The sequence below is a fragment of the Phaenicophaeus curvirostris genome, chromosome 1 (assembly GCF_032191515.1).
Source record: "Phaenicophaeus curvirostris isolate KB17595 chromosome 1, BPBGC_Pcur_1.0, whole genome shotgun sequence".
In the NCBI taxonomy this organism is placed as follows: domain Eukaryota; kingdom Metazoa; phylum Chordata; class Aves; order Cuculiformes; family Cuculidae; genus Phaenicophaeus; species Phaenicophaeus curvirostris.
The window spans coordinates 160,909,801-160,930,408 of record NC_091392.1 but is presented as its reverse complement, the minus strand read 5'-3'; positions in this window follow the sequence as shown (position 1 = coordinate 160,930,408).

Genomic DNA, 20,608 nt, shown 5'->3' with positions numbered 1-20,608 from the left:
AGCCTTCAATAAACAGACATAACTTAGTATGAACTCCAAAATAGCAGATCTTTAACCAAAACTTTTCAAATAATACAGAAATTTTCCAGATAGATCTTGCTGGACCCATATTTGCTTGCAGCAAGTAAGTCTGAGGTATATGCTCTATTTAAGTTACTTAAATGTTTCTTTTTATATTTATTTGGTTTAGGATTGTTTTATTTTTTTCATTTTGGAGAGGTAAAATAGCACTGGCTTCTATTTTTATTTGCTTTTGATTAATTTTGTTACTGAAATACTTTACAAGATGTAATAGTTTAAAGCGCTCAGCTTCCAGTTCAAGGAACATAGAAGAAGAAAGAGAAGTTTCAACTAAGCTTCTAGGGAGTTCATTCTCTTCGGTTTTCACAAACAGCTAACAAGCAGAACTACCTTTCTTTGAAATTTAATGATTAAACCCAATGCAACGAATGGAACAAGATAAATGAAAAATGAAGCTTCAGTCCAGGTAGAAGCTGTCTCTGTAATGATCTTCTGAAACAGCCTGTGTCACACTCCCACATGCAAAAATTCCAAGGTTACCCACACCTCACACCTGTGACAGCAAGAAGTCTCCTACATGTAACACACGTGGTGATGCAAAGTAGAAAGCTGAATCTATTTTTATTTTCCCAGTATTACTGCCTGCATCTGTAAATGCCATTCTGCATCTGCTGTAAATGTCTTTTCATTAGTCAGCCACCTGCTAGATTAAAAGTGTTGCACTAGCAACACAGAATCTGAGAATATGCATGCAAAATTTGAGACTAGAAACTGGCATTGAAGGAGTTGTAATTCGCCATACAGAGAAGTTGGTATTTTGACATGCACACAAATTGAAGTAATTCTTTATGCAAGGGTTCCTTGATGAACATTTATTACTATTTATTACCTTCTCTTGCCTGCATATAGAGTGCAGACTTTCAGGCCAATGTCATTGGATTTATGAGGACTCTTCAGTACCATGGATCATAATGTTCTGCCAGATCATCGGCCAGCTCTGGCAGAAATTAAAGGCCAATGGCAAAAGCAATTACTCTCACAGAGAACAGACTGAACACAAAAACTGACTGGTAGACATTTTCACATAGACACTTTCCTAACTTGGAGGAGTGTCATCTATAACCTTCTGTGCACTAATGTTAAACATTCATTGCTGATGAATGGTGAAATGTCCAATAAGGCATCAGAGTTTGTTACTGTGAAATAGAGATCAGGGCAAAATAATTTTAGGCCAGTTACATAAACTTTGAAAAACAGCTTATGTTTTGGAATTAATTAATTCTCGGCAACCAGGCAGTAAGAGCTCTTCAGAGATGACAGAAACTTATAAATCCAAACTACTAAAAATACTTTAGGTTTATGAATTTGTATATGTTTGAAGAGAGTGAAGCTGCTACATCATGTTTTACAATGCCACCTATTCAGGAGGCTGGAAGAGACTGGATTGATTTCATATGCAACTGAAAACCCTGAATCTTGTAATGTTACATTCATAGTATGGGTAGTAAAAGTAATGGAGAGAAACATTCAACTTAGATAAAGCTAGGTCTGTATGCCCATAAAAATGCAAATGTAGCCCACACAGGTTCCTTCTGAAACACATTGGGAAGATATTTCAGGATAAAAAAATCTGACCCTGAAAATGCAACTCATAAAATATGCAGAAAACCTAGTTGTTGAAATTGGCACTGTGTGTCTATTTAGATCTTGAACCAAAATAGAAAATATTGTCAGTTTTGGAGATTAAATTTAATCTAATGTCACCTACTAAACTGTAACATCATTGTGAATGTTAAAACTGTCATAAAGAAAGATCATAAATGAAAACCTCTGTGTTCAGAGAGGAGAGCTGTCTTCATTCTGCCTTACTGTTCAAGAAGCCAGTGTGACATCTCACTGTCCTATTGCTACACTTAAGATATCTTTATTTTGATGTTCTATTTCAGTAAAATTCTGTGTTTACATAATACTGTAGGTTTTGCCTGGAGCTTCAATACTGTTAGAACAAATTATTTATGACTTCTCAGTATATGCTCTGATCAGTGGAAAATAGTTTTCTGGAATTCTCATGGAATTTTGAATAGATTTATGGTACTCATGCTTCTAGCTAGTGTATTTTTTGTACAAAGGACACTATCACTTCTAAGATCTGTACAAAAGTCTGAAAATTATTACCTTCTCACACATGTCTCTTTAAGACTGTTCATGGAAAAAATATTAGAATACAGATTAAAAAATCAGATTCTATGTATTGCCATTCTCAATATAATAGCTCTTGATAGTTCCTATCTTAGAAAAAGAAGAACAAATTTAAATGAAAACAAGAGGAATGTATTCAATAGATTCAGAAGTATTTTACAGACTGGTAAAATCTCTGCCTTACAGTTACAACCCAAATAAGAGAATTTAGGGGTATTATAGCACTTACCTTTAGCATTTCTTCACTTGCCAATCTGCCAAACTGACAAGTTCATCAAGCGTTGCAATTCAGTTGTTCTTCTACAAGGTCATAAAGAACAGAGAACATTTTTGGTTTTTGTTTAAGCAGGGAAGGTAAGGAAGGGTTTTGCTGTTGTTGCAGTTCAATAGCAAACCTGTAAAGATGTAAACAACACTTCCATCCCTAGCATAAACGATGATATCACTGTTCAGCAAGTGTGTTCAGGCCATCCAGACAACAGGATCAGAAGGCATGACAGGCAAAAGATGCACAGCTGTGGCTGTGTGCAGGTGACATCTACAGCCTTAAACTAGTGTCAGGAAACTTTGTAGGTACTGGTCCTTCTTTTTTTCTGGTGTTGTGTAGTTAGAACAAACCTAAGACAATATCAGTCCTTCACAACTAGCATGAGTCCAGGCAATATTACGACTTAGCTCAAGAGTCATTACAGGCCAGATCCCACTTTCAAAATCACATCCAGAGGTTCTGTTTTGGACAGAGAGTAAGCAATCTAGCAAGATGTGGAAAAGTCCATGCCTGCTAGCCTTGAGCGTAGAGAGTAATCCTAGTATATTTAATGGTCTAGTGTCAGGATCTGTTAATACAATAGGGATTCCTAAAATGGTAATTCAAAGAGGAGAAGTAAAAGCAATGAAACAAAAAAAAATGGATAATGCATACTTCCAAGTCCAAGGACGAATTGTAAACTGAGTCATTATAAAAATCTAGTTTGACAAATGTCCTTTTCCTAGAGAGAAGAGACCAAGATGTGATGATGAAACTGAATGGAAGCTCTTTAGAAATTCAGATTTAAGTTTTTCTGAGGTACATGCCTATAGTGGGTTGCTTGGAAATTGCACAAATCTAAAGAAATAGAGTTCTAGGGAGTTATCTAGGAAGTATCAAAGACAGAAAATTCCCAAACACTGTGAGATGATTTCAAGATTCAAATGGTTATAGTAAAGGCTAGTAAGAAAGGACTGAAAAACAGAGAAGTGGTTTCTTCTGTAGTGAAATATCTTCAGAAGATTCTTATAAAAGCAGTTATAGGAAGTCTGCTTTTCCAAAGTTCGTGTTTCTCCGTACTGAAAAAGCAACAACGGTAAATAAAATAAAATGTCTAATAAACTACAGAGTGGGTCTGCTGAATACAATTGATGCACATCCTATGTATATTACCAGCAAATCTAATTAATGTATGATTTCATATACAACATTATTTAGTTGAATCAATGAATGACACTACAGAGGCCCAAATTGTTGCTTATGCTACTCAAAAACATCATACTACTACATATCTTTTGATCTTATTTATCTATAAAGTATCTATCAGCGTAATCCAGTTTAAATAGTCTAAATAAGAGTCTGCAGATGTGTGATGATCCTTAGTAGTTGGAGGTTGAATAGACCATGTACTTAACATAAATAGTTGGCTTTACAGGGAACAAAAGTAGTAGTAAAAATGAGATAAATGCAGTTTGTTCTCTTTCAACACATCAGCACATCTGATAACAGAAATTATCATCTCAGCTTCATCTATAGTAATGTAACTATAAAATCTATTCAACTCCACTAAGTAGGATTACAGAAAACAAAAATACACTTGTCCTATAATGTCACAATGTAAAATGAACTGAATATTTCCATATTAGAACCATAATGAACTTGACTATTTTTTGATGGATTAAAAGCTGTAGTAAAACGGTTGTCAAGAGCCACAATACACTTGCTTTCATGGCAGTTCAGGAAAACGAATCAGATGTTTTAAGAAACTGGGGGTTGTGGTAGCTACAACATTCAATTACTGACTTGCTGTTTCCAGATCAATGGCCTTGAGGGAAAGTAAGGTTAATTAAGCCTTAATTCACTCAAGATAAATTGACATTTTAGTCTCACAGCAGTAACTGTCTAAACAGAAAGCTTGCTAGTAGTGGTGGGAGTTAATAAAAAAAAAAAATCTTCATTTCTTGCATCACAGTTTAATAAATGCATACTTGTTTCCTACAAGTTTAAAACCTGTAGGTGTAGCAACAGTCATAATACTTGCTTACAAGTCATCCATGAAATACGCAGAAACATTTAATGATTTATTTAATTAATTTTAAATTGCTTTTGAAATTAATCGAAAACTTAGATGTAATTTTCCACAGTTTAAGATCACAAGAGTAAAAGAGTTGAGCTTCAGCTTTATCCTTACAACTCAGCTGTTTGTTAATGAATACCACTTTTCTGGGATACAAAGATAAACTTGCATCATAACAGATAGAATTCAAAAAAACTCTGAAGTCATCTTTGAAAGCAAACTCTAGTGAAATAAGTTTGATTTTTGTGTTTAGTCAGAAAATTCGCTCCTTCACCTCTTAAAAACTAAAATTAATTAAACAAATTCTTGGGTATCCCAGCAAATAAAATGTTATAGTAATCTACAGCTGGGGAAAAAAATAAAGAAAAAACTCATTAATTCAATGTTTTACATCAACAGCATTTGAATCATAGAATAGCTTGGGTTGGAATAGACCTTAAAGATCATCTACTTCCAACCCCTCTGCTGTGGGAAGGGACACCTCCCACTGGATCAGGGTGCTCAAGGTCCAATCTGACCTGGCCTTGAACATTTCCAGTGAGGGGCCTTCAGGGCTGCAAGTGCTGATTGCCGGCTCACATAGAGCTTCTTTTCAATCAGCACCCCCAAGTCCTTCTCTGCAGGTCTCCTTAAGATCCATAGCATTCTACTTAGGAAATTATCAGCCTCTAGACTGGACAGGCGTACACTCTCCTGGGTTGAAAATTGTTTAGATGGCTGGGCCTAGAGAGTGGTGGTAAATGGAGTTAACTCCAGCTGGAGGCCAGTTACAAGTGGTGTCCCCAGGGTTCAGTTCTGGGTCCAGCTCTGTTCAATGTCTTTATCAATGACCTGGATGAGGGCATTGAGTGCACCCTTAGCAAGTTTGCGGATGACACTAAGCTGGGTGGAAGTGTGGATCTGCTGGAGGGTGGGGAGGCTCTGCAAAGGGATCTGAACAGGCTGGAGTGCTGGGCTGAGTCCAATGGCATGAGGTTAAACAAGGCAAAATATGAGGTCCGGCACTTGGGGCACAACAACCCTATGCAGTGCTACAGACTAGGAGAAGTCTGTCTAGAAAGCCACCTGGAGGAAAAGGACCTGGGTATGTTGGTTGACAACTGACTGAACATGAGCCAGCAGTGTGCCCAGGTGGCCAAGAAGGCCAATGGCATCTCAGCTTGTATCAGAAACAGCATGACCAACAAGTCCAGGGAGATTATTCTTCCTCTGTATGCGGCACTGGTGAGACCGCTCCTCGAATACTGTGTTCAGTTCTGGGCCCCTCACCACAAGAAGGATGTTGAGGCTCTGGAGTGAGTCCAGAGAAGAGCAACGAAGCTGGTGAAGGGGCTGGAGAACAGGTCTTCTGAGGAACGGCTGAGAGAGCTGGGGTTGTTTAGCCTGAAGAAGAGGAGACTGAGGGGAGACCTCATTGCTCTCTACAACTACCTGAAAGGAGGTTGTGGAGAGGAGGGTGCTGGCCTCTTCTTCCAAGTGAGAGGGGACAGGGCAAGAGGGAATGGCCTCAAGCTCCACTAAGGGAGGTTCAGGCTTGACATCAGGAAAAAAATTTCATGGAAAGGGTCATTGGTGTTGGAACAGGCTGCCCAGGGAGGTGGGTGATTCACCTTCCCTGGACGTGTTTAAGGGATGGGTGGTTGAGGTGCTGAGGGGCATGGTTTAGTGATTGATAGGAATGATTGGACATACAGATTTCAACACACAGATTTCAGGACAAAGACAAAACAACTTTTTTTCATTTTCCAGTCTGAGAAGATGAAAGGATGCTTCAATTTCTCCAACAATTTGTGTCTTGCACCTTTGCAGTTGTCCAAATTTTAAAATCGGTCTTCTTCTGACCAGTAATGTCATAAATGTTACACAGGGTATTAAAATTTCACACAGGATACATGAATCTTTAAGGACTGAGTTCCATTTTGTGCTCTTAATTGCAGCAGCTGTTCCCTTGCTGTAATGACATCAAAATTCATTAAAACATAGCATTATTACAATGCAAAAGAACATAATAACATCATTGCCATATAAAAGCCTTATATCAAGCTCGATCTCCAACAAAGATGTGAAAGGAAAAATGAATGTTTTTTGAAGAGAACCAATTTGATAGCAGTAAGCTTCTTTCTCGCTTTTAATGAGCCTTTAGCTATAACAGCATTTTTGTGTGTAGAAATAAAATGTTTTGAGTTTCCATTTACTTGTTTGTTTTGTTTTAATTCTAAATTTATGCTTGCCAAAGTGTTCTTTATCAAGTGGAAGTATCTGGTCATCCTTAATTTACTTGATTTGAATTTTGGAACTTCTTGACTAATTTGGTATTCCAAATTCAAAAGACATGTGATGGCATTTAATGTTGTCTCTTCCTTGAATTGCACATGCTTTAAATATCAATCTCAATTAGCCTCTGCAAAAATTATTGGCTTCTGAACCAAGTCTTTTGTATAATTGAGGAACAAGAAAAGTCACATCTTGAATTTGCTAGAACTGTGACTTCCAGTTCTCAGTGGCAATGTGGACAACAGTAGGAAGCAAGGAATATCCTCCAGGCAAAATCTTTTTTTACTTGCCTGTCAGCTTGGACCGTAGCAGCGGTGACAGTTTCCTGAGGCTGAAAGCAATATCGGAGGATCTTGCAACAGTGTGTTGCCAGTGAACCACGTATTAGAGATCAGAGCTCTAAAATCAACTGTTAAAGGAAACCTTATTTATTTTTGTTGCTTTTCTGTCTTTCCAAGACTGTTCAATATTAAAATGGTTGAAATTTTAACGGTTACACGTTTATTGAGTTCCTTGTTTCTTACAGTCTAAAAATGTTAACTGAAAAGGTTTTTGAAACCAAACCTTTAGCCCTTTTCTCAATCATTCTGTACTCCTTTTATTGGAATGAATATAAAATTGAACCATTAAAATATTTGCTAACCACTACCACAAATAGCATCAGATTGACAGAACTTCTACCATATTCAAAACTGTCACCACATGACTGCACATGTACATAAAAGAAGGGTTGGCGAGAAATGGCTACTAAACCAAAAAGGCAAAAGAGTAAGCACAAGAGAACTGGTATTTAAAATTGAGAACATTGAGAAAATAAAAAAAAAAAAAAGTGTTTCAGTTGGTTTAAATGTTTCAAAAGAGATGCTTTGCACACTCCATATCTGTACTTTTCATAAGTTGTTTCATTAATATTATAACTATTTATCCAGATGCATGTTAAAGCTTTTGAGGACCACTTAAATATTAGTGTTAACATGCAATACTTGCCATTATATTTTCCCTAGATCAAGTTATGTTCCAGAAAAGATGTCCATATGGAAATTATGGTCCTCCTAAATTTCAGTAGTACATTGTTTCACTCTTATTCCTGAAAATAAGAGAGATACATTTTTACTGGGTTATTTTTTACTGAGTGTCTCATATCCATCTGAAGACTAGAAAGCATTTCCTTTATCTAACTTTTACTAAAGTGAAGGATACTGGACTGTTAGGATGGAAGAGTGCCAGATTTGACAGAGTGTCCCTGGCAGGTGGTAATAGTCCGTTGTCATATGGAGGAAATCTGACTGCTCTTCAGTGCCAGTCAAAATTGGTGATCTATAATTAGGCATGAAAATCATGGAAAATCCTAACATTATAGATGAGTTGCATACGTTACATAACAGATAAATGTGATAGTATAAAACTTAATGAATAAAAAACTATATTTAATTGTACCCTCAGTCTCAATTCAGAAGCAAAACTGAGGGTCTTTATCCTGAAACTTGAACTGTTTCAAGTGGGCTTAAATGTGGGTGTCAACAATAACAACAAGAAAAGAGACCCTTGGTCTCTTCTCCCTTTATTTCCTGGTCAAGATTCCACATGTCTCTTGTAATTAGTTTTCAGTTGAGTTAAATCCTACCCACCAAGGAGTTTTAAAAATGTTAATGTAATATTAAAAAATGAAAGGCTGGAAATGGGGTGAAAGAATTCCTTTGTGATCTAGCATTATCTCTCAAGCCCTGAAACAGTGCTAGCATAGCAACACCTCCAAGACTGAGCACAGATGTCTAGCCTGAATTAGGACAAATCATGCACTCTGTTTGGCTCAGATATATAAGAAGAAAGCCAGTGAACTACTCTACTCTAGCTTATTCATCATGTTCATATATTCATGTAGAAGTTCAAGATTAAAATTTGCACAGTACAAAATTTGCATAGTACAAATGAATATTCCAATTGATATTAATAATTACCACTTCATATTTTTTTATGATATCTAGATACTATTCCTTGAGCACTTACAGAGATGGTTTAGAAGAAGCACAATTTGTTCCAGTTGGAAATGAAAGGCTAACAGGATTTAACATGTTGTTCAACGCTACCTTCTTCTCAGAGAAATACTGAAAGTGAAGTTTGGACATTACTCTCTATCAAAGTACATAATATAAATTATTAAAAGGGAACAAGATTTTAAGATGGAGAAATTCTGCATGGAAGGAACTGTTTAAAAACGAAGACAGTAAAAGTTTTTTTTTCCAGCATTATAACAATTAATTGAGATGATCCTAGAGCCAATGTGAAAAAAAAAATGTTCTATGTAGCATTTACATGTACCTACTTATATCTTGATTAGTAAGAAATTGCCAGTACACTACTCCTTATAGAAGATTCCATTTGTCACAGCAATGTTAGAAATCAATAGTACAAACATGACTGCTAGAACAATGCTACTGATTTAAGGTAATGGCCAGATCAGTTATGTATTTTATGTGATGTCTGAGCAGAGCAGTCAAATGCACAGTACCTAAGCTTCCAAATATTTCACCTGATGTCTGTAACTTTTAATCAGTTTGTGAAGACAATGAGCCAAGTAATTTCATGAAATTTTCAAAGAACAGTGCTTTTGTGACATGGCCTGTCATATATGTCAAACACCTGTGAGCTCACAAGAAAGATATGATAGTAAAATTACAAGATAAATGGGCAATACTATGAAAAAATAAATTTAAACGTTAATGGAAAAAAAATAATGCAATCAATTACGATGAAATATTCATTGCTCTTTTACCCTGTTTTGAACTAGCTATGCATGAACTTAATTGATATATTTGATTTCAATTTATAACATTAAAGCTTATAATTCACATATGATAACTGAAAAAACCCACCCAGATAAAGGGACTAAGTAGGTATTAAGGCAACAGCTCCTGTGATTATTTGTCTACCTTACAATCAAAAAGAAAAAAGAGAAAGATGCCACATAAATAACTATATTATACAATCTAAATATTATTTCCATCTTTTCTTAATGATGTTCATTTCACAGTACCCTGGAAGGGTGGCTGAAAGCAGCATTCCAATGGTCTGTTGTGTAGCAATTAGTGTAATTCATTTACCTTGAAGCTTTATCTTAAGCATAGCCACAGTGAAAGTAGAGAAATGCGTTAAAGTAACCCAGATATTCTGTTAAAGGACCTTCAGTCTCAGAAGTCTGTTGCTATAATAGGGATTGCTACCTCTGTGCTTGATCATGACTTTCAGTTTGCAGATACTCCTTTTCTTAGCAATGAGAGAGCAGAGATTAAATTGGCTGAGAAAGATGAAGAAAACAATAAATGATTTAAAAAAAAATGTGGGCTTTAATAAATGTGCTAAAAATACAGTTGCACTGAAAATTCAGAAGTGAGAAGGCTGTATCTGATTATTTTGAGTAAGTGAGATGAGGAATGGGAAAAAAATTACATTTTGCATTCAGGTAAAATTGCTGATGTTTATGTGCCTAATGGAACTGTGAATTTCCTCTGTCAATTTTTGTTACTAAAATTTTAACTATTTGTACCTATATAAAAATGAAGTAGAGCTTGGTCTTCTAAGGTTCATTAAGCACATTTTTGATATTTAAGTGTTGGACTACACAGAATTAGAATGGTAATAACTGAAATTTGGAAATCAAATGAGTGTTTTAGTACCAAATAGCATAAACTTTGTAGAATGATGAATGAAATAGAAGGGAAGGCAATCAGGATGCATAAGTGCTGGCCTGTAAGTGCAGAAAGCCTGTTACTGTACAGATTGCCTTCAGAGCCTGTAGGGTGCTTTTAAAAAGGTCCATGAGAGACAAGTAACTAAACCCAAATCTATTGTTACAGGCTTCAAATTACCTTTAGGCTCTGCATCACTGTAAGAGAAGAAATTGGGGGTTGCAGGCTAAGGTTATGCATGAAAGAATCACAGAATGACCTGAGCTGGAAGGGACCCACAGAGATCACTGAGTCCAACTCCTGGCCTTGCATAGGACAACCCCAAAATTTTCACCATGTGTCTGAATGCATTGCCCAAATGCTTCTTGAATATTATTAGGCTTGGTGACTTGACTTCCCTGGGGAGCCTGTTCCAGTGCTCCACCACCTTCTGGGTAAAAAACCTTTTCCTCATATTCAACCTAAACCTCCCCTGGCACATTTGTCTGCTGTTCTGTTGAGTTCTATCACTGGTCACCAAAGAGAAGAGATCAGGTCCTCCTCCTTTCCTTGTAAGAAGAAGTAAATAGCTGTGACATCCACCTGCAGTTTCCTCTTCTGCAGAGTGACCAAGTGACTTCAGATCCGCCTCATACAACTTTTCCTTCAGACCATTCACCAACTTTGTGGCCCTCCTCTGGACACTCTCCATTATCTTAGTATAGTTTTTATATACAAAAACTGCACAAAATACTCGAGACAGGGCCTCACCAGTGTGGAGTAGAGTGGGACAATCACCTCCCTTGACTGGTTATCAGTGCTAAGTTTGATGCACCCCAGGACATGGTTGGCCCTCTTGGTTGCCAGGGCACACTGTTGGCTCATGTTAAACTTGCCATTGACCAGAACCCCCAGATCTCTTTCTGCAGGGCTGCTCTCCAGCCTCTCACTACTCAGTTTGTATGTATACTTAGAGTTGCTGTGTCCCACGTGCAAAATTCAATACTTGCCCCTGTTAAACTTCATGGGGTTGGTGTTTGCCCAGCTCTCCAATTTGCCTGGATTACTCTGCAGGGCCTTTTTGCCCTCAAGAGTGTCAATAGATTCCCCCTCCGTTCTGTGTCATCGGTGAACTCAGTTAGTAAACCTTTGAGTCCTGCATTCAGATCCTTTGCAAAGACTTGAAAGAGTACAGGTCAAAAGATGGATCCCTGTAGAACCCTGCTAGTAAGTGGTCTCCAGCCTGATGTAATCCCATTCACTACAACCCTTTCTGTCTGACACATCAGACAATTGTTCACCTACTGCATTATGTGTTCATCCATTTGTATGCTGGACATTTTGTTTAGGAGGATATTGTAAGGAAACAGTATCAAGTCATATGTTTTATGAACAACCAAATGATATATTTGATTTTTAGGCTTTTTTTTAGTTTTTTGACAGGAGGTATCGGAAATCTAAGGGAAAAAATGCAGATTTTTTTTACATACTGCGATTTTTAGTATTTCCTTCTCTACTGGTAAACACTTTTAGTACTTATAGAGTATAATTGCTTTTGCATTAAACTGTCACACTCCTACTTTTCAGGTGCACCATAACTACAATGGCAAGGTGCATTTGCTGAAAATACTTGTAAATAATGTTAAAATTTCCTCAAAAAGGTGTTCATTTCTCCACTATTTCAAATAACTTTTAAAAGACATAATATCTTTAATTCTTTTGGAGCTTATTTCCGAAGAAATGTGTTATAATACAGACCCACTACTCCAAGAGAATAGCTAGTATAGATCTATGATTCTGTCAGTAAAGGTGTAACATGAAGGAGATATAATATTTCTTTTTTATTTTATTAGCAGATTTATGCTGGTAACCTGTACTGCATAAATATACCAAGACTTGAGTTATTCATAAAAGGCAGTTGAAGATTCTGGGCAGATGATCCATATCTCAGGAAATTTCTAGATGCAATATACTTAAATTGGTAATGTCTTTTCAGAAAATCAGGAGGAATCTTCTATTGCTCTGTCCTTTAACTGAGTAGCAAGAGCATCTCTGTGCTTGCGTCTCTTAAGCACTTTCTTTTGGGGCCTTAGGACTTTAATTGCACAGGATTATTTTTCAAATACTGCCTGAAATTCTGTCTATGAGATAACCAGCAGGCAAGATACAGAGTCAAAAGGTCTTTGTGCCCTTCTTCCTTTCCCCAAATCCTCTGGCAAATCTGCTCTAAGACGATTCCATCTCTGGAGTACTTGGTAACTGATAAACAGACCTAAATTACTTGCAAAACTTTGTGTGGACTTCTAAACAATAAGCACACAAGAGTTATGAGGTCATTATGCCCATAGATATTCACTCCAAAAATCTGTACAAATTTAAGAATTTGAGACTATTCAGACATTGTGGAGTAGTATGAATCTTGTATTTTTGCAATAACACCTTCTATAAAATTTCTACAATAGCTTTCAAACTGGGAGAGCGGTGACAGTGGCCCTACTTTGTTTATTGCTGGTCTAAGTATATCTATTGAAGTATTTTTGATTTTTCAGGTTCTTTCAGGTGTTTTAAGTGCTCAACCACAATATGAGTTATAGTCATGTTGCCTGACTTCCTCTCAGGAATCTGCCCCAAAAACCACAGCCTGAAGCCTTCTGCACTCATTTAATTTGAATGGATTTCAGAAGTTCCAAATAACCCCAGAAAGCAAGAGTGGCTTCTCTCCCAGAGCTGTGAAACACAACTGTACCCAATATCTGCTAATCTCCATGAGACAGCCCAGTCCTTCCTCAGGTACTGTGTTTTCACTATGCATATTACACACCTTTAAGAAATACTTGACACTCATCTGAAAGTTTTCTCTGTCTCTCTTTTCTTCTTCAGTCTTTCTGGACTTCTCTTAAGTGTAAGTTGTTTTTCAGAATTTATCCCTTACCCACAGCCTTTCTGGGTGAGAAAATACCATTTGTCTGCATGTGATAGCTAAAAAAATATCTATACCTGACAACAACAAAGCATATAGGGGAGGGATGTAGGTTTTTATTGAATAAGTTCCCTCATTTATATCAGATACATTCTGTGGCACCACATTCAATGCCTTTGCAGGTCCTCTGAAGTTAATAGTCCTCTGAAATTAATATTCCTCCTACAAACACCCAGAGTGGACACTCTCCTGCAGATTACGAATGCTGTAAAATACAGAGCACTTTAATACTACTGTGCATTCTGAGTTTGAGACTCCTAGGTAGTGCTGTTAAGCATTGTACTGTCTATAGTTCAGGTGACATGACAAACAGGAAGATAGGATGTAAATGAACTTTTAAAAGACATAATATCTTTAATTCTTTTGGAGCATATTTCTGAAGAAATGTGTTATAATACAGACCTACTACTCCAAGAGAATAGCTAGTATAGATCTATGATTCTGTCAGTAAAGGCGTAACATGAAGGAGATATGATAATATCAATGATAATGCCATTTACCCAGTGGTTAAAAATAAATCACAAACTTGCAGTGCTGCTGAGTCCATGTGACAATAATATCTAGAATGCTTTCAGTTTTCTCTGAAGACTGTGGAAATCCCATTAATAAAATTAGTCACAAGTTGCTACTTGGCCTGGGTGGTCTTGTGACAGCAAGTTCTACCTTCTTAGGTTTCTGGACATCTTTACCATAATGTCCTTAAATGAGCTAATTCTCACCCACAAAAAAGTATGTAAGGAAGTATCAAATAAATTAATATCAGAGGAAGGGAGGGAGATGATAAAAAGACCCAATTCCTCCTTGCTTTTTAAAATCAACTCATTTGTGTTGAATAAATAGGGAATGTGATTTAATTTAACAAATTTTTCAAGAAAATGCTGGACAGCTTTAGCAAGACTTGTTACATTAGCTGGAACTGTGCCTGAATTAGAGTTTATCCTACATGATTAACTTATTATCACAGAGCTATAAGTAGATATTACAACCTTTGAATACATAAAAGGCCGTTGTTGTTGCTTATATAGTAACATTTAAATTAGAGTGTCAGCAACCATCAATTTTGTCATTAGTGTCTCACATGTTACCTGTACAAAACAAAGCAAAATCAAAAGAAAACAAGTAAATTTAAAAAAGTAAACTTCTTCCATTATATACTTGTTTTATATTTATCATTTTCTACATTTCCAAAGAGATGACACAGGTAATAAAAATGGATTTTTTTAAAATAAGCTCATTTAATGCTCTTGTTTACTTTTCTCTTAATCTAATATAATACTGTAAGAATCCTTATAAGACTGCATAAAATATTTGATGGCTTAAGGGAACATTAGTTGAGCATGAGTTTTTCTCAAAGTTATTAGTTCATATTTATTTTAAGTTCATAACAAACTCTCTTTCCCAAGTTTTTTAGGTTGTCATGTGGCCTGTAGGAAATGAATCATCATGAATTATAGGAACCTACAATAGCTCCTACTACAGGATGCAAATACAACTTCCATGACATGAGTGGCACAAAGAAAAGGACTGAAGTGTGTTTTGTCATGTCTATTATGTCTCTAGGATGACTGTACAAGCAAATCATGTATTTATCAGGAATGAGCTTCAATGTCAATTGTGAATACTGGTTACAGGCCCCTGAGTACAATTCCAAGCCCCGATGGCCCTGCCCAGTCTCACATGGGACCCCTGCACATGTCTTAGGGATATTACTACACCTCAGCCTAGGGCATCCAGTAAAGGTGTGAACCACACCATAGGCAGCCCAGCACTCAGCCTCGTTCTGTTTCTCTTGACTTGGCTGGACAACCCAGCACAACCTCCTTACCTTTGCCTACTGGTTATGATGCTGTGATGGACCCCATTATCTTCACCATCACCATTCTGACACTGCTCACCCTGTATGATCTATAAGCATAGAATCATAGAATCATAGAATCACAGAATAACCAGGTTGGAAGAGACCCACCGGATCATCGAGTCCAACCATTCCTATCAAACACTAAACCATGCCCCTCAGCACCTCGTCCACCCGTGCCTTAAACACCTCCAGGGAAGGTGACTCAACCACCTCCCTGGGCAGCCTGTTCCAGTTCCCAATGACCCTTTCTGTGAAGAATTTTTTCCTAATGTCCAGGATGGTTCAGCATCCTGAACCAGCATGGTTCAGATAAATGTCCAGCATGGTTCAGATAACTCTGAAAGCACATGTCTACGACCATCCACAGAAATTTTCTAAGGTGTATCTTTCTGTTTAACCAAGATTATACACTAGCCATCATATTATTACAATCATGAGACCAAATCAATGTGTGTCTGACCTCCTCCTCCTTATTACAAAAACAGCAATGAAAATCATGAAGCTGGAGCAATGTAAGATGGTCTATTCAAACTGTGCTCTTTTATACAGCATCATCACTTGCTGCTGTAAGATTTCCCTTAGAGCAGTGATGGTGCTAGACATATAAAAAAAATGAAATCGTGACATCTTTACTTGCCAGTAAAATCATATTATCTTCCTTACTGTCTAACTATTCGTATCTGCATTCAGTCAGGTTTTCAACCTGTTTGCTCTCTACAGCATCAAATCCATTCTCACTAAATGCACTCACTTACATTATGTCCTGAAATCTAAAATCTGACTACAGCTGATATTTCAGTGAAACATACTGATCAATATCTTTCACTACAGCAGAAGAAGCTATCTATTCCCCACCTATCGGGGTTTCATTGGGAATTAATACCCTCCTGCTCTAAGCACATAGAGAAGCACCATGAAAAAAAAACAAGTATCTTTAGATAACATGTCTTGATTCTTTTTTCTTTTCTTTTTTAAGAAGATATTGTAAATTATTTGCTTCATTGAGACTTTAATTAACTTTACACTTGAAAATGATTGTTCATATTTGGTTTTTATGAACACTAATAGGCAAATATTTATTTTCTCACCTCCTCCTTTGTTTTGATCCAAGCAATCTATACCTTTAAAATCAAAAGGAGACCTGAGGGTCTGAGTTCAACCTCACAGAAAACAGTGTTATGGTAGATGTTCCTCTGCTAACCATCACATTTTGGTCTTTGCTTTCACCCTTCCTCCAACTGTAGAGGGGGAAATAAACTTTAAGAAGCACAGAGGGTGTAGCTGAGAAACAACTGTTTCTCTGGGAAAAGTACAGTGCTGTGGGGTGGTTCCAGCAGCTGAGGAAAATGAGAGACAAAAAACACAGTACCCACCATGGGGTAACAGCAGTGGTCAGATGAAGTGATTGACTGTAAGCAACTAAAATGACCTCACATACAGGAAGACAGGAAGAGTCCTGGGGTGAACTTCAACCTAAGTCTTGAAAGAACTTCTGTGAAAAATGTTGCTTTGTCATCCAATAAATGAAGGGATTGAAATCCTAGATGTGCAAGTCCATTGTATATCAAGCCAAATGGATGTTAGTACAGTTCATGTTTTCATAGCAGTTATCTATGAGTCTGTTGTACCACAGAGTCATAAAATCATAGAGTGGTTTGGATTGGAAAGAACCTTTAAAGATCAACTAGGCTAAGTGAGCTGGTTTATTTGGGTAGAGTTAATTTTCTTCCTAGTAGCTAGTATGGGGCTAGGTTTTGAATTTGTGTTGATAACAGTGTTGATAATAGGGGGAAGTTTTCGTTACTGTGCACAGTGCTTACCAAGAGTCAAGGTCTTTTCAGGTCATCACACCAGCCAGCCAACAAGTAGGCTAGGGGTACACAAGGAGTGAGGAGGAGACACAGTCATGATAGCTGACCACAATTCACCACAGGGATATTCCATAACATATGATGTCATGCTCAGCATATATAGCTGGGAGAAGAAGGAAATGGCTATGTTTGAAGTGGTGGCATTTCATAGAATCATAGAATCATAGAATCATAGAATCATAGAATCATAGAATCATAGAATCATAGAATCATAGAATCATAGAATCATAGAATCATAGAAATAACCAGGTTGGAAGAGACCCACTGGATCATCGAGTCCAACCATTCCTATCAAACACTAAACCATGCCCCTCAGCACCTCGTCCACCCATCCCTTAAACACCTCCAGGGAAGGTGAATCAACCACTTCCCTGGGCAGCCTGTGCCAGTGCCCAAGGACTCTTTCTGTGAAAAATCTTTTCCTAATGTCCAGCCTAAACCTCCCCTGGCGGAGCTTGAGGCTATTCCCTCTTGTCCTGTCCCCTGCCACTTGCGAGAAGAGGCCAGCACCCTCCTCTCTACAACCTCCTTTCAGGTAGTTGTAGAGAGCAATGAGGTCTCCCCTCAGCCTCTTCTCCAGGCTAAACAACCCCAGCTCTCTCAGCCGCTCCTCGTAAGACCTGTTCTCCAGGCCCCTCACCAGCTTTGTTACTCTTCTCTGGACTCGTTCCAGAGCCTCAACATCCTTCTTGTGGTGAGGGGCCCAGAACTGAACACAGGATTCACAGAATCACAGAATCACAGAATAACCAGGTTGGAAGAGACCCACCGGATCATCGAGTCCAACCGTTCCCATCAAACACTAAACCATATCCCTCAGCACCTCATCCACCACTCCATACCCCCCAGCTTTCTTGTGTACTCCCTTCAGGTACTCACTTCTCACGACTCGGAGTAATGTCATTCTGTGACACTGCAACCACACTGGTGCTAAACCTGACCACAGTGCAGGTCAGCTGGATGAGAGCAACAGGCACAGGGCACAGACTGCTGTTGGAGATGCCTGTTCTGCTGCTCAGGGGTCCATATTTCTTCCTGCTTCCAGCTGACAGAGCATCTCAGGATAGGCATTAGATCCTAGTGGGATGTGGTCAATCAAAGAATCACAGAATGGTTTGGGGAGGAAGGGACCTCAAAGCCCATCCAGTTCCACCTCCTGGGCAACTTGGGCCAGGGCCGCCCCACCCTCACAGAAAAACATTTTTTCCTGAGATCTCATCTCAATCTCCCCTCTTTCAGCTGAAAACTGTTTCCCCTCCTCCTCTCCCTGCACTCCCCGATCAAGAGCCCCTCCCCAGCTCTCCCAGAGCTTCCATGCTGGAAGCTGCTCTAAGAGTGACTGGAAGGTTTCCCTTAGTGCTCTGCAATCTGTCTCAAAGTAACTTCGAGGAGCAGTCTCACCAGTGCCGAGTACAGAGGGAGAATAACCTCCCTGGACCTGCTGGTCACGCCATTTCTGATACAAGCCAAGATGCCATTGGCCTTCTTGGCCCCCTGGGCACACTGCTGGCTCATATTCAGTCACTGTCAACCAACACCCCCAGGTCCCTCTCCTCCAGGCAGCTTTCTAGACAGACTTCTCCTAGTCTGTAGCACTGCATAGGGTTGCTGTGCCCCAAGTGCAGGACTCGGCATTTGGCCTTGTTAAACCTCATGCGATTGGACTCTGCCCAGCGGTCCAGCCTGTTCAGATCCCTTTGCAGAGCCTCCCTACCTTCCAGCAGACCAACACTTCCACCCAGCTTAGTGTCGTCTGCAAACTTGCTAAGGGTGCATTTGTCTTCCAGAGTAACTTTTAAATGGAGCCCTTTTTTCCTGAAGATGGCTGAAAATCTGACTGTTCATAGGAAGGAGTGAACAAATTCCTTGTTTTGCTTTGCTTGCGTGTGCAGCTTCTGCTGCACTGATAAAACTCTTTGTCTCAACCCATGAATTTTCCTCACTTTCACTCTTCTGGTTCTCTCCACTGTCCCATCTCTGGGAGTAAGCGAGAAGCTGTGTGTTTCTCAGTTGCCAGCTGATGTTAAATCATGACACCAAGGGACTTGCGATGGACAAGGACATCCTTCACTTGGTCAGGGTTTCCAAATCCCTGTCAACCTGACTCTGAATGCTTCAAATGGTATAACATTCACAATATCTCTAGGTAATCTGTTCTGTGTTGCAACATAGTCATCTTAAAAATTTTCTTTCTTATGTTCAGTCTAAATCTGCTCTCTTTCCATTTAAAACTATTGCACCTCATGCTGTCACTACAGGTCTTGGAAAGAAGTCTTCATCTTTCTTATAAGCCTTTTTTCAGTATTGAACAGCAATAAGTATTCCATGGAGGTTTTTTTTTTTTTATCCAAGCTCAACTCTCTTAGCCTTTCGTCACAGGAGAGATGTTCCAGCCCTCTGATTGTTTTCATGGCCCTCCTCTGGACCTGCTCTGTCAGCTCCGTGCCTTTCCTGTGTTTAGGACTGCAGGGATGGACACAGTATTTCATGTGGGTTTGACCTGTTGGATATACTCCCCTTTACACGTTGCAGGATACAATGGACACTGGAGTCTTCAAGGTCCAAGCACACATTGCTGGCTCATGTTCAGTTTTTCATCTACCAGTATCCCCAAGTCCTTCTCTGTAGGGCTTCTCTGTCCATGCATTCCCTACAAATAAATCACAAATTTTGGGGAAATCCAATGACAACAGAGAAGAAAGGCACATTCAATTTTTTATGATCCTAAAGTCATTACCTACTCCAGATGCTTTGTTTACTGTAAGGGAGAAGAGTTGATAAGATCACCACTGATTGTTCTTTCTGTTATTTAGATTGTTGGTGACAGTCACAATATTCCCACAGTAAGAGAATATTTTTGTTCTTAAAATGTTTCTGCATAAAAGAGGTGATAAAAGACAGATAAGACTGTACAATGATGAAGATAAAATTGACATATAAAAGTGTGAGAAATAGGTTTCTTTTTCCTTTTCTCTCTCCTTCCTTTCTCCCTCCCTCCTTTCTTCCTTCCCTTCCTCCCCCCTCCTCCTTAGCTACTCTATAAACATTTAAAAATCAGTGCTCTAGGCCAGAGAACAAGAGATATAGCTCACTCAAGTGAAAATTATATGAACAAATCTGGGTTTTTTATGATCAGCTCGAGCAGATAGTCTGCTTAAAACACTGTGTATATAGAATTAAGTTTTATTTGTACAGTACTCTCACAATGTATAACAACAACCTTTTTTTTGTAGTGATTAAGGCATGGACCTCGTCGATGGGGATGACAATCGAGATCAACTTTATTTAGAGAATGCAAACCTTATACAGTGCCTCTGTATCCAGTAACAGCTATCCCAGTAAGTTTCTACCTGTGAGAATCTCGCAGTACAGCAACAGAGTGCAACCCCCCTGTTTCCTGCAGATGTGCCCCTTAT